Raw genomic sequence first — 12159 nt, 5'->3', positions numbered from 1 at the left:
TGCTGCTGAGAAAAACGTGTATTCTGATGCTGCTGGGTGAAATGTTCGGTAGATGTCTGTTAAGTCTAGTTGATCTATGCAGCTGTTTAGATCTGTGGTTTCTCTGTTGAGTTTTTGTCGAGTTGATCTATCTAGTGGGGAGAGTGGTGTGCTAAAATCCCCAACACTTAATGTCTTTGGATCTATATGTGATTTGATTTGGATCTATATGTGATTTGGATCTATATGTGTTTCTTGGATAAATTTGGGTGCTCCATTGTTTGGCGAATAGATATTTAGAATTGTAATATCCTCCTGAAGGAGAGATCCCTTAATTAGTATGTAGGGACCTTCTTTATCTCTTCTCACAAATTTTAATTTGAAGTCTATTTTATCTGATATTAGGATTGCAACTCCTGCATGTTGCTTATTTGTAATAATAATAATAATAATTTGTGTACATCTAAAACAATCTTAGCAGATGAACAGAACAGCTCCATAAGAACATATAAAATGATGCTAAATAAAATGAACTCCAACATATGGACACAAATAGTTTTCTTTGTTGTTGCTGTTTTAATGTACAACACGATTTCCTTTTTCTTTTGTTTTCCCCCCTATGGTTTATCCCCTGTTGTCACTGTATTTGCTTTTGGTACCTGAGTATTTTATACATGTTTATCTGAATTAGGAAAGGGAAAGGAAGCAAAAATTAGTGAGACTCAGGTGACAGCAGAAATAGGGCACCCAAGCTACTGTTTATCTGCAGGACGTCCTTCCTGCTATCTTGCCACACTCCCTGTTGCTGTAAGGAATGTACTATCCTCTTCCTTGAGCCCTCCTCCCATGGGAGAGAAGCTCCCAAGCTACCCCAATTAATGTTATCCATCATTGCCCCTTTTGAATTGCCAACACTTACTGTATGGATAAGGCAAGAATTAAAAACAGATCTCTCTGTACACCTCAGGTTAATTATTAAAGAAACTTTTCAGAAGTAAAGTCTCAGAGAACATTAAGAAATTAGCAGGTTAAGTGTAAATCACAGTGAAATTCAGAAAGAACCAGGAAACCTGGAGGGTAGTTTGTTTTGGAGGTAAGTGAGAAGTTTGGAATGTAGAGTGATAAAGGTCAGCTAAGCCTTTATTGGGAATGAAACCAAGGGGAAGTCTGGAAATGTAGCTCTTGCTTCTGTGACATTGCCTTGTTTATTGAAATTGTATTGCTATTTGTAATCACTAGCTGCTAGCTTTGTAGAGCTGACCCCGCCACCTGTGAATGACCTGCCTATCCCTTTAAAACCCTGCCGCAAGAGAGCTTGGTTGCTGATCTTCACCATGTTAGTATAGTGAAGGTCAGACACCAAGGCTAATAAAGGTTTCTAGCTTTATTGCCTGAGTGTTGGTGACTCCTTTCGCCAATTGTGGGATCAAGTCCACCGGCCTAGGAAAGTTGGGATACTTCATCGACAAAGGACAAAGGTAGAACCAATTCCACAGCAGTATGTAAAAGACAATATGTTGGAAATGATCTATACAATTTGGGGAGGATGGGGAGGGAAAGAGGGAGAAAAATGTGGCAGGGGGTAACAACTTTGACAAGAAACCTAACTTACTTATGTAACTGTAACCCCTCTGTATATCCCTTTGACAATAAAATTAAGAAAAATAAAACAAAAACAGGTAGTCAAAGCTCTAGAAACTGATTATCTCAAGAGGAAAATCCTTTAGAAAAACAAACAAACAAAAAGACTAGAAAGGAATTAATCATGCCTTGATAGCATAGTAGGATTAATAATAAAGACAATGATAGGCACATTAATTTTTAGGAAAATACTTGCTGAAGTTTATTCTATGTTTTCTAATTAATTAGCCCACTCTATATCTTTATTGTCACACTCATGATTATTGTTAAGAAGTAACTTTTTTTCTGAACTTCCTACTAAAAGAACAACTTTAGTCCTGGCATTTTTGTTTCACATACAACATTTTGCTTTCTACTAAATACATGAGAATTAAACAAACTAATTATACTAATCAAACTTGTTAATCTCCTTAATTTCCTTTTCTTCCTTATTTCAACATCTGCTCTTCTCATGTGGAGGAATTCTCCTTTGCTTTTATTATTATTATTTTTATAGTTTTTATTTATTTTTTCTTAGTATGTATTTTTATTGCTGTAGTGAGGGGTTACAGTTACATGAGCAAGGTAAAGAGACAATCTCCTATCGAGCATTGTTACCCCCCTCCTTTGTTTTTCCCCTACCATCTCTTCCCTCCCCACATCCCCAAATCTTCCCTCTCCCCCCCCAGAGTTGTAAAGTTCATTTTCAACATACTGTCTTGTACATCTCATTATTGCAATGGGTCATCCTGAATCCTTATTTCAGCATTTTGTTATTTCCTTTCCCCTTCCCAAATTAGAAAAATGTATATACAAGATGCAGGACATCAGAATCAAATGCAGTGACAGCAGGGATTGTACCATGGGGGAAGGACATACAAAGAAACAAAAACAATCACATAATACATTATAATACATTAAAAAGAACAGCAACAAAGATAAAACCTCTTGTGTCCTTATTGTGGGATTCATATGCCCCTCAGTAGATGAATGGATCAAGAAAATGTGATATATATGTATATATCACACACACACACACACACACACACACACACACACACACACACATATATATATATATGAATTCTATGCTTCCATCAGAAAGATTGACACTGTCCCATTTGTTAGGAAATGAAAAGACTTGGAAAAAATTATATTAAGTGAAGCAAGCCAGACTCAAAGAAACATAGGTCCCATGGTTTTCCTTATCTTCAATAACTAGTATATGTCTAGGAGAAGCAGGAGAGGTCAAAAGCTATGAACATATGACCATATAACCTGATGCTAAAGGAATTCTCCTTTCTATGCTAAAGTGACTTTTTGAGGCACATCAGCTAATCCTGGCTTGGTGATGGGCCACTGGCTATAAGCTGAAGTGATTTGACAACTTCAGTCAATTTTATGTAGAGGATCTCAGAAATAAATATTCCTCCATACTTGAGTATCTTGAAACTAGTATTTGTGAGTCTGATGTATGATTGAGAAAGTAAAAGAGGGGAAAACAGGGAAGGAGGAAGCAAGCAACAAGAGACTAAAGGAAGTAAGGAGCGAGAAATCTGATGCAGTGATTGGATGGATTTCCTGCTTTCAGGGAACTGTGTAAATCTGCTTCTAATTTTTCTTAGACTACTTTGAGTTGAGAACTTTGACATTTGAAATTGGAAGTGTCCCAATGAATATACTCTTTAAGTAGATTTCTTCTTTATGTCAAATGTACCTAACTTTCTCCAATTTTCTGTTTTGGACACTTCATTTAAAAACTGTTAAGTAATCTGGTTGACTAAAGTTTAAGATTCACACTTATCAAGAATTGACTGAAACAGATTGATACTAATAATATCTCGTTTAACTTCTTCAAGTCACCATTATAGAATTTTTAGAAGTGAAGTAATCAAAAGAACACAATTCCCTTTATTCAAATAAACCATGGTTTCCAAATTAAGTTAGCAACTATTATATAAGATGTTACAAGGAATAAATTAAAAACAAATATATTTGAGATTTTACATATAGTGTTGTTACAGATCACTCTGTTCATTCTCTGATTGTCCTTCCATGTTTCTTATCATGAACTATCATTTGCAAAACTATTACATTTCTACATTTAATTGGTTACTGAAGTATCTAACTTTACCTACAAAAAGTCTTTGGACAAGTGGTTGGTTTTTGTTCAGTGCAATACGAGAGAGTAATAACAACATAATAAAGTGTCAATTAAAATACAAGCATTTATAGCTTTTGATCAACTCAGGAGCCAACATTTCTCCTATCTTTCATACGTATTGATGCCATCTAAACATTGCTGTGAAAAGAAATTTAGTTGCTCAGAAAAACCAGCAAAGTTAATTACTTCTTGTTTTGTTAAACTCTTCCCTTCCTAGTCATCTCCTCTAATTAATTATGTCATAAAGTTTTTGACTCCTATGATGAGTATGTTGAGCTTACCTCCTACACTGACTTTAGGCCATGAATCTGAGATTTTATTTTGTCTAGTATTGGTAACTAAGATTAAGTCAGACATGGTCAATTGAATGTGAAAAAAATGCCTAAAAGACACTCGAACAGACATTGTTGGTTGCTTATCAATAATCATTCTCTTGTAGCTTAGTAACAGAACTAGGATAACTAGATCCTAACTTCTCCAGAAGCAACTGTATGTTCAAGGAGGTCTTCCTAAATGAGCAGGCCCATTTACTACTTTATATTTTGGCATTTCACACTTTATTCATTGACCTTTCTGCCCAGAGCATACAGTTTTCTCTTGATATGAAAACATATCCCAGGATTATAACCACTTTCTTGGATAGTTTAATCAACCTCATATTTCCTTATTATGTACCATGGTTACATGTGAAAAGCCATATCCTACTTGATTAAGCAAAACAAGTCAGCTTTCCATTAACTACTGCTGAATGTGATTCTTAAGTCAGATGTCCTTGGTGCTCCTTGAGACGATCTGTCCCTTTTCTATGTCAGTAAAATTCTATGGTGTTCAGTCAACTTTCTACCTAGGGAAAACTGTTTAGTACTAAGGATAGTTCCTGAAGCAGCAGTGCTTTCGATGAATTTCATCTTACTTATTTTGATTTAGTTGAGAACTTCAGTGGCTACATGAAAACACTATGCTTCTGATCATAATGTTATCTATTTTATGTCATGTGTATCTATTTAGAAACAAAGATGAAGGTTTCTACATGCTTTGGGAAAAAATAAGCTTGGGAAAATAAGCAAACTATAGGGCATACACGATTTAGCTCTAGCTAAATAAGGCACATTCCAGCCATTCATCACTCTTCCAATCCTCAGGAGATGAACATCCATTTCAACCATGACATATGATCAAATGGATATTCAGTAAGCAGCTAATTATATAGACTATGTACAAGTTAGATACCAATGTAATAGAGTACTCATTCTGTGTGTGTTACCTTTCTTTGGCACACTGGAAGCAAAACTCAAACAGACATTAAAGATGACATTTTCTTAGAGTAACACATACATAAATATTAATTGAGTCATATTGAGTTTAGCACTGTGGATGCATTCTGAGAAACGGCAGTGCTAAATGAATCAGTGCTATCACAGTTAACATGCATGGTCTCTATGGAAATACATCAGTACCATCATTCACTCAAATCAATCAACATACAATTAGCATTTATTGGTAGATGACTTTATGTTTCCACATTATGTAGAACTGTTTTAATGGAGGATTTCACAAGAATTGGCATGTGATTTACCTCAATTTGGGAACTCACTTGCTAAACTCATAGTAGAGCTGGCATTTTAATGCAACCCATGCTGTATCCATGATTGCTTATTCTTTGCAAAATAATCAAAGTGTCTGAGGATAATAGGATGTAATAGCACTAAAAGGGACTTTTGTGGAGTAAACAAAATAAAGAGATTAGAAAGTGCCATGGAAATGGAGAAAAGTGCAGTAAAGGGGCTAAGCATTTATTTGCATGAGAGCAAACTCTGCTATATTGGCTGATCAGTGCTACAAAGACCCATAACTCTATAGCTGTGATAAATAAAGCATCACTATAGCCATTCAAATTCACTTAATATTTTTGAAAGCATTTTCACATCCATTTGCTTTATCAGATTAAAAAATTCCAAACATGTACACTTTAAATTTATATTCAATGTATCTGACTATATTTTCACATGTTAAATTAATTTTACCTTTAAATATATATTGAATTTCATTTCTAGCCCAGACAGAATAACTGATGGCAAAATTACCCTTGCTCTGTAAATAACTACAAAGCTGGGCTAGACAGATGATGCATCTATTTTGTAGAGTTTGTTTCTAGGCAGTGCAGAGAGAAGGGGAATATGCAAAATGTGCCTTTGGTTTACTATGTCTTTCTGCTAGGAGCAAGTTCATTGTCACGAAGCAGGAAAAAGAAGCTCAAGCAGAGATATGTGCTACTTGGCTAAGGTAAACAGGAGGGTTGAAACTGCTTAAATGTCTAGTATCTTTTAGGAGAAGAGCTTACAGAATGGTGGAGACTAGAACACAGTATAGGGGGTTAAGATCCCTAATCTCAGATGAGAATACCACTGCATATGTACAGGGAAGGTCTGTGAAGCATGGAAGTCTGTGATGCCTAGAGGATAGCACCTGCTGAAGGCTGATAGCTGAAAGGAAAAGACAGATGGTGCAGGTGATGCTCATGGTTTTCATCAGGCAAGTTGATGAGGCCCTTACTGAACACCTAAAGCATTTGACATTTTGGACTCCAGAAAAAAAATCCTTGACTAGGATTAACTACTGGAAAATTAAGCAATGAGTACAACCTAGGATCAAAGACAATGTTGAAACAGACTTTTTTTCCTTCTCTTTACAACACACACACACACACACACACACACACACACACACACACACACACACACACCCTACATAATGAACAGAGATGTGCCAATAGTCTATCAACCAAATCTAAGCCCAATATTTATAAGATAATACAATACAGATAATAGAATAATTCAGTCCATATCGAGGAGTCAGGTCTCACCAATAAACTAATAACTTAAGCATTAACAGACTGCTAATGGTAAGCTCAGGACTTAATGGGAAATTGACTCTCTGTCAAGGTTTTAGCTGCAAAAATAAGGTGTTTAAAGGGTAGTGACAGGACAGGGGTTGATATCCTCATGAATAAAGTAACACACAAGGGAAGAGGCCCATGCCAATATTCCCAGCATGAAGAAGAGTGAAGAGAGGTTTGGAACACCCGGTCTTGTATTCGACCATTGCAAAGAATGCATTATTGAGTCAGTCAATGAAACTTGAATGGGACTTTTGGATGAAATATATATCACAATTCTCACAATTATTTTTCTGCAAATTTATAGCTTTTATGAATTAAAAAGAGTAGAAATGTCAAAACCACTCTGCGAAGGAAAGTCTACAAGACTCATCTCTGATTAACTACCAAAAATGTGAAAGTGGGGCTGTGGCTCAAATGGTCGAGTGCTAAACATGAGCAAAGAAAAGCTTAGGGAGCTCAGACCCTGAGTTTAAGCCCCAGGACCAACTGTAACCCCTCTGTATATCACTTGACAATAAAATTAAATTAGAAAACAAGAAACGTAGAAGGAAAGACAGAAAAATTGGGAACTTTTTTATTTCAAAATATAAAAAAATATAGCCATACGTCTCTCAGATAAATTATGCCAATGCCTAAATTTTCTTCCTGTGTTATGTCCTTGTGTTATAAAATAACATAGTGTACTATGTAATTTTATTCTCAGGTGTCATGAATTTTAATTTTAGGACTTGGAAATATTTCAATGTTGTACAAATGTAGATATTTGTATTAAATAATAGTCTACTGTTGCCAATAAGGCCAGAACGAGGAAGCCAGTAAATTTTAATCAACATGAAGAGATGACAAAGAAATACATGTTTCCTACAACCCAGTGAGTGGACACCCAGGTACTTCTTGCTGCATGATAAGCAAAGCTGGCAAATGCCAGAGAGGCTTTTCTTAGAGGTTTCTAAGCCCTTGGAAGATGTTGCCAAAGCTTGCCTCAAGTTGCTGGCAGAAAGCACCAGCTCTCGAAAACTACTTGTTGCCACTCCAAAGGCTGTCTTAGGTTATTGGCACTTGCGTTTCCAGCAGATTCTCCTGAGTTGACCTATGAGATTCTCAGAGCCAAGGTGCCCTTTTGGAATCTTTGAACCTTTGTTCAGCTTTCTTCTTTTGCATAGAGCCTGTCCCGTGACACTATATAATACGGCGGCAAAGGTGGTTACTATGTGTGTGCGTATGTGTGTTTGTGTATGCACATGGGTATGACAGGTATGGTGGAACAGCATAATTGATTAGAATCATTGAAGAATAATCTTCAATTGCTGGCACCTACTGGATAAAAGCTGTATCCAGGAGATTCATGTTCTACTCTGTTCATTTTCTCTAAGTCTTTGTGTGCCAAACCCTATTAACTGATCTAAAAGTCAATAAGTAACCTGCCGTTAATACCATTCAAAAGATAATATGACTACAATAATTTGAGGGGAGAGCAAAAAGATACTCCAATTAAAATATTTACCAGTCAATAGTGGAAATCAATCTAGCTTTAATAATTTTGAATACAGTATATATAAGTTAGTTTTGGTTTCAAACCCCTATAGTCATACCTTGAATTCTTCAAATAATTATAAATTTTCTATAGTTTATCTGTGTATAATCCAGCCTATCATGAAAGTTCTATTGATGTTTATAAAGGAATAAGAAAGTGAGTAATGAAACTTCAAGTTTTTCTAATTGGCTTCAAGTTTTCTTTTGATTATTTTTCTTTATGTGCAGGAACAATTAATTCTATATCTGTCTACCACAAGCTCCCTACACAGCTACATTCTTCTTCTTTTATACAAAAAGGGCCCATATATTTTAGTTATTTTTATAGTGTTGGCTGTAATCTTATTCTTGTTTTCTACAATATTCCAATTGTTATTTTGCTTAGAATTCTGTGATTCCTTCAGCTAAATGAACAGCATATATCATCCCCCAAGTAAGTAAGTCACAAGTTTTATAGTTTGTAATAAAAAGGAAGACAGTACTTGCTTTTCATACTCAAAGTGTAGTGCGATTTATCTTTGTTAGACTAATGGGATACAAATAGTATCCTCAATGTATGCCCCAAATATTTCTGAGAGTCCCTTGGAGGGAATCCTTCATGGATTAAACCAGCTGTCAATCAATTCATTATGCAAGAGCCTTCTTCTACCTGCTTCTTCAACTTCATATTTCACTTGCTCGCTTCTATCCTTAAGAAAGTTGCTTTCAGAGACTCATTGATATTATATCCATCATAAATGCATTAATTCAAAGGTCAAAGTTATCATTTCAGTTGCTTCTAAACATCTAAGATACCAGAGCAATTCATGGTTTTATTTGAAGTATAGGAAATGGCATATTTACCTATTTCCTGTCACACATGACCCCAATGAAGTTTTATTTGTGCTTAAAATTTGAACATATTCTCTGATTCTCCTACAGAAGTTCTGACATAGTCCCAAAGAATAGACTGCAAGTCTTTCCTTAAGCTATTCTCTTTCTTTTAATGCTTTATCTCAAGTCAAAGTTCCTCTATCCATTTCCAGCTATGGAATGAATACTTCTTTGCTTGCCACTGAAATCAAATAGATACTAGTTAATAGGATTGTGAGGTTTTTTTAAATACTAGTAAATTACAACTTTTAGAGCAATGTCTTAGTGCCTTTATTCTATTATAACAAAAGACTAAATGATGGGCAATATATAAATCATAGAAGTTTATTCAGCTAACAGGGTAGAAGATTCAAGAGTGTTGTGTCAGCTGTTGCTCAGCAATAATGAAGACCTTCTGGCAACAACACATCACAAAGGAGTAAATGCAAGAGGATGCCTTGAAAGATCTGGAAAGGTGCAGGTTTGCTACTTTTATTGCAACCAGTTTATGCAATAATAGTTGTCAGAGGGCTAGGAATGTGGCTTAGTGGTAGAGTGCTTGCTTAGCATGCATGAAGCCCCAGTTTTCGTTCCTCAATACCACATAAACAGAAAAAGCTGGAAGTTGTGCTGTGGTTCAATCGGTAGAATAATAGTCTTGAAAAAAAGAAGCTCAGAGACAGCACCCTGACCCTGAGTTCAAATCCCAAGCTGGCAAAAAATAGGTGCCATGATAACTACCTTGATCTTCTTCAAGGACCTAATCACCTTCCAACTAAGCATCATCTCTGAAAGTTACTACTGCTTCATCATTGTAGCACTGCAGGCCAGTTTCAAAGTTCATGCATTTTTGGTGGACACACTCCAACAGTATCCAATAAGGAGCTTCTAGTTACTCAACTCCAGCTCAACTTATCGAAGTCTTAATTACTAGTATTCAATTTTTTAAAAGAACTCTGTTACTGCTTGTCAGAATATAATGGTTTGAAGGAAAAGCCAGAAAGCCAGAAATGGCATAGATAGGCTAGATTCTCATGCAATAGTGTAGCTCAGCAGAAGTAATAAGATAAATGTCTACACCACATTCATTCAGAGAATACTTTAGGTCCTTCCTACTATCCCACATAAACTAAAGGATCTACTGCTTCAGAGAATCATTTCCACTGTGTTGTCAGTCACTTCCTGTATCTTGAGGATCATGTATAGTACTGTGCCTGTTGCTGGCTGGTATAATCCATAATGTCTATTCTGGAGCTACCTTGTAGTACTAGAGAAGAAGAGATGGTCATATTTCTTATAACTAAATTTACCCTTATACATCAGATGTGGAAACTAGAAACTTCTCTTTACATTTGAAATACTTCCAGTTAACAGGGAAATGAGCAGCAATGACTGATTCTGGTAACTTAGTATCAAAAAGTTGTTGATGGGTAGAAAATGGGATGTCTACTAAAGACTCATGAATTCAAAATTTATTCATGAAAGTGTCTGTATTGGTTGAGCATTTCATTTTGAATAATCTATTTACTTAATTGTCAACAATTACAGTACCAGGTGTTATTCATGATAGGGATGAAGATGACTAATGTTAAAAAGAAAAACACTGAAGTAACTAGCTTGGGAAAATTTGTGATGATAAAGTAGAAAATAGAAAGGAATTGTATAATGAAAGAGAAAGGGAGATAAATCTGGCATTGTGATGTCCAAGAAGTATTAGTGAAGCTGGGAATGTTATATGAAAAAACACATTTGAGAGATAACTAAAAAAGAATTGACAGTATCTATTGAATATGAGGATAAGAGCAGTGAAAAAATTTGAGGTGACTCCTAACATTTAATTTACTGAATAGGTGCATTATATTTCTTAAAATAATGCTTGGGAGGTGTCAATTATAGGCAATGTGAGAACAAATAGCTGTGTGTACATACATGCATCTGTGTGAATGTCAGTGACATAAAAAATGGTTTGAGGGCTGGGAAGGTGACTCAGTGGTAGAGCGCTTGCCTTGTATGCATGAGGCCCTGGGTTTGATTCCTCAGCACCACATAAGAAAAAAGCCGGAAGTGGCGCTGTGGCTCAAGTGGTAGAGCTGAAGAGCTGAGGGACAGCGCCCAGGCCCAGAGTTCAGGCCCTACGACCGCCCCCGCCCCCCAAAAAAGTGGTTTGATATCACTATTTTTTTATTGTAAAGGTGATGAACAGAGGACTTACAGTTACCTAAGTAAGGTAATGATTATATTTCTTTTTTGCGGGGAGGGGTCCGGTCATTGGGTCTGAACTCTGGGCCTGGGCACTGTCCCTCAGCTCTTCAGCTCAACGCTAGAGCTCTACCACTTGAGTCACAGCACCACTTGCGGCTTTTTTCTTTTTGCTTATGTGGTGCTGAGGAATCGAACCCAGGGCCTCAGGCATGCAAGGCAAGCCTTCTACCACTGAGCCACCTTCCCAGGCCATGATTATATTTCTTTTGAACCATTTTATCCTCTTCTTACTTTTCTTTCACTTTGCCCTCCCACAACTCCTATCCCCCCATGTTGTAAAGTTCATTTCCAACATTGTGTATAGTAAGTATCACTTTTTTATTGGTTCACCCTTTGTCCCATTGTTTCTGTGATTTCCCTTCCTTCCTGCAAATCAGATATACTTATATGCAAGACAAAGGATACAAAATAAAACGCAGTGACACCAGGGCATAAACCAAAAGGAAAAAAAGAAAGAACTGCAAATAGCATGTTATAAAAAATCTCTTCTTTCCATTTCTTGGAGTTCATTTTGATAAGCTTCATTTTATATGGTTATATGCACCTAGCTATTGAGCTGTTGTGAGCCTCTACTAAAAATATCATAGACAGTCTATGAGGGAAACCATTCAGCCTATGTTTCTTTATGTTTTGCTTCACTTAATTCAATATTTCCCAAGTCTTTCAATTTTCTTACAAATGGGGGCAATGACATTCTTTTTGATAGAAGCATAGAATTCTGATCTCTCTCTCTCTATATATATACATATAGATGTGTGTATATATATATATATATATATATATATATATATATATACCACATTTTCATATCCATTCATCTACTGATGGGTGTCTGGGTTGGTACTTTATC

The sequence above is a fragment of the Dipodomys ordii genome, unplaced genomic scaffold (genome assembly GCF_000151885.1).
Source record: "Dipodomys ordii isolate 6190 unplaced genomic scaffold, Dord_2.0 Scaffold84, whole genome shotgun sequence".
Classification (NCBI taxonomy): domain Eukaryota; kingdom Metazoa; phylum Chordata; class Mammalia; order Rodentia; family Heteromyidae; genus Dipodomys; species Dipodomys ordii.
Note: the sequence above shows the minus strand (reverse complement) of the source record.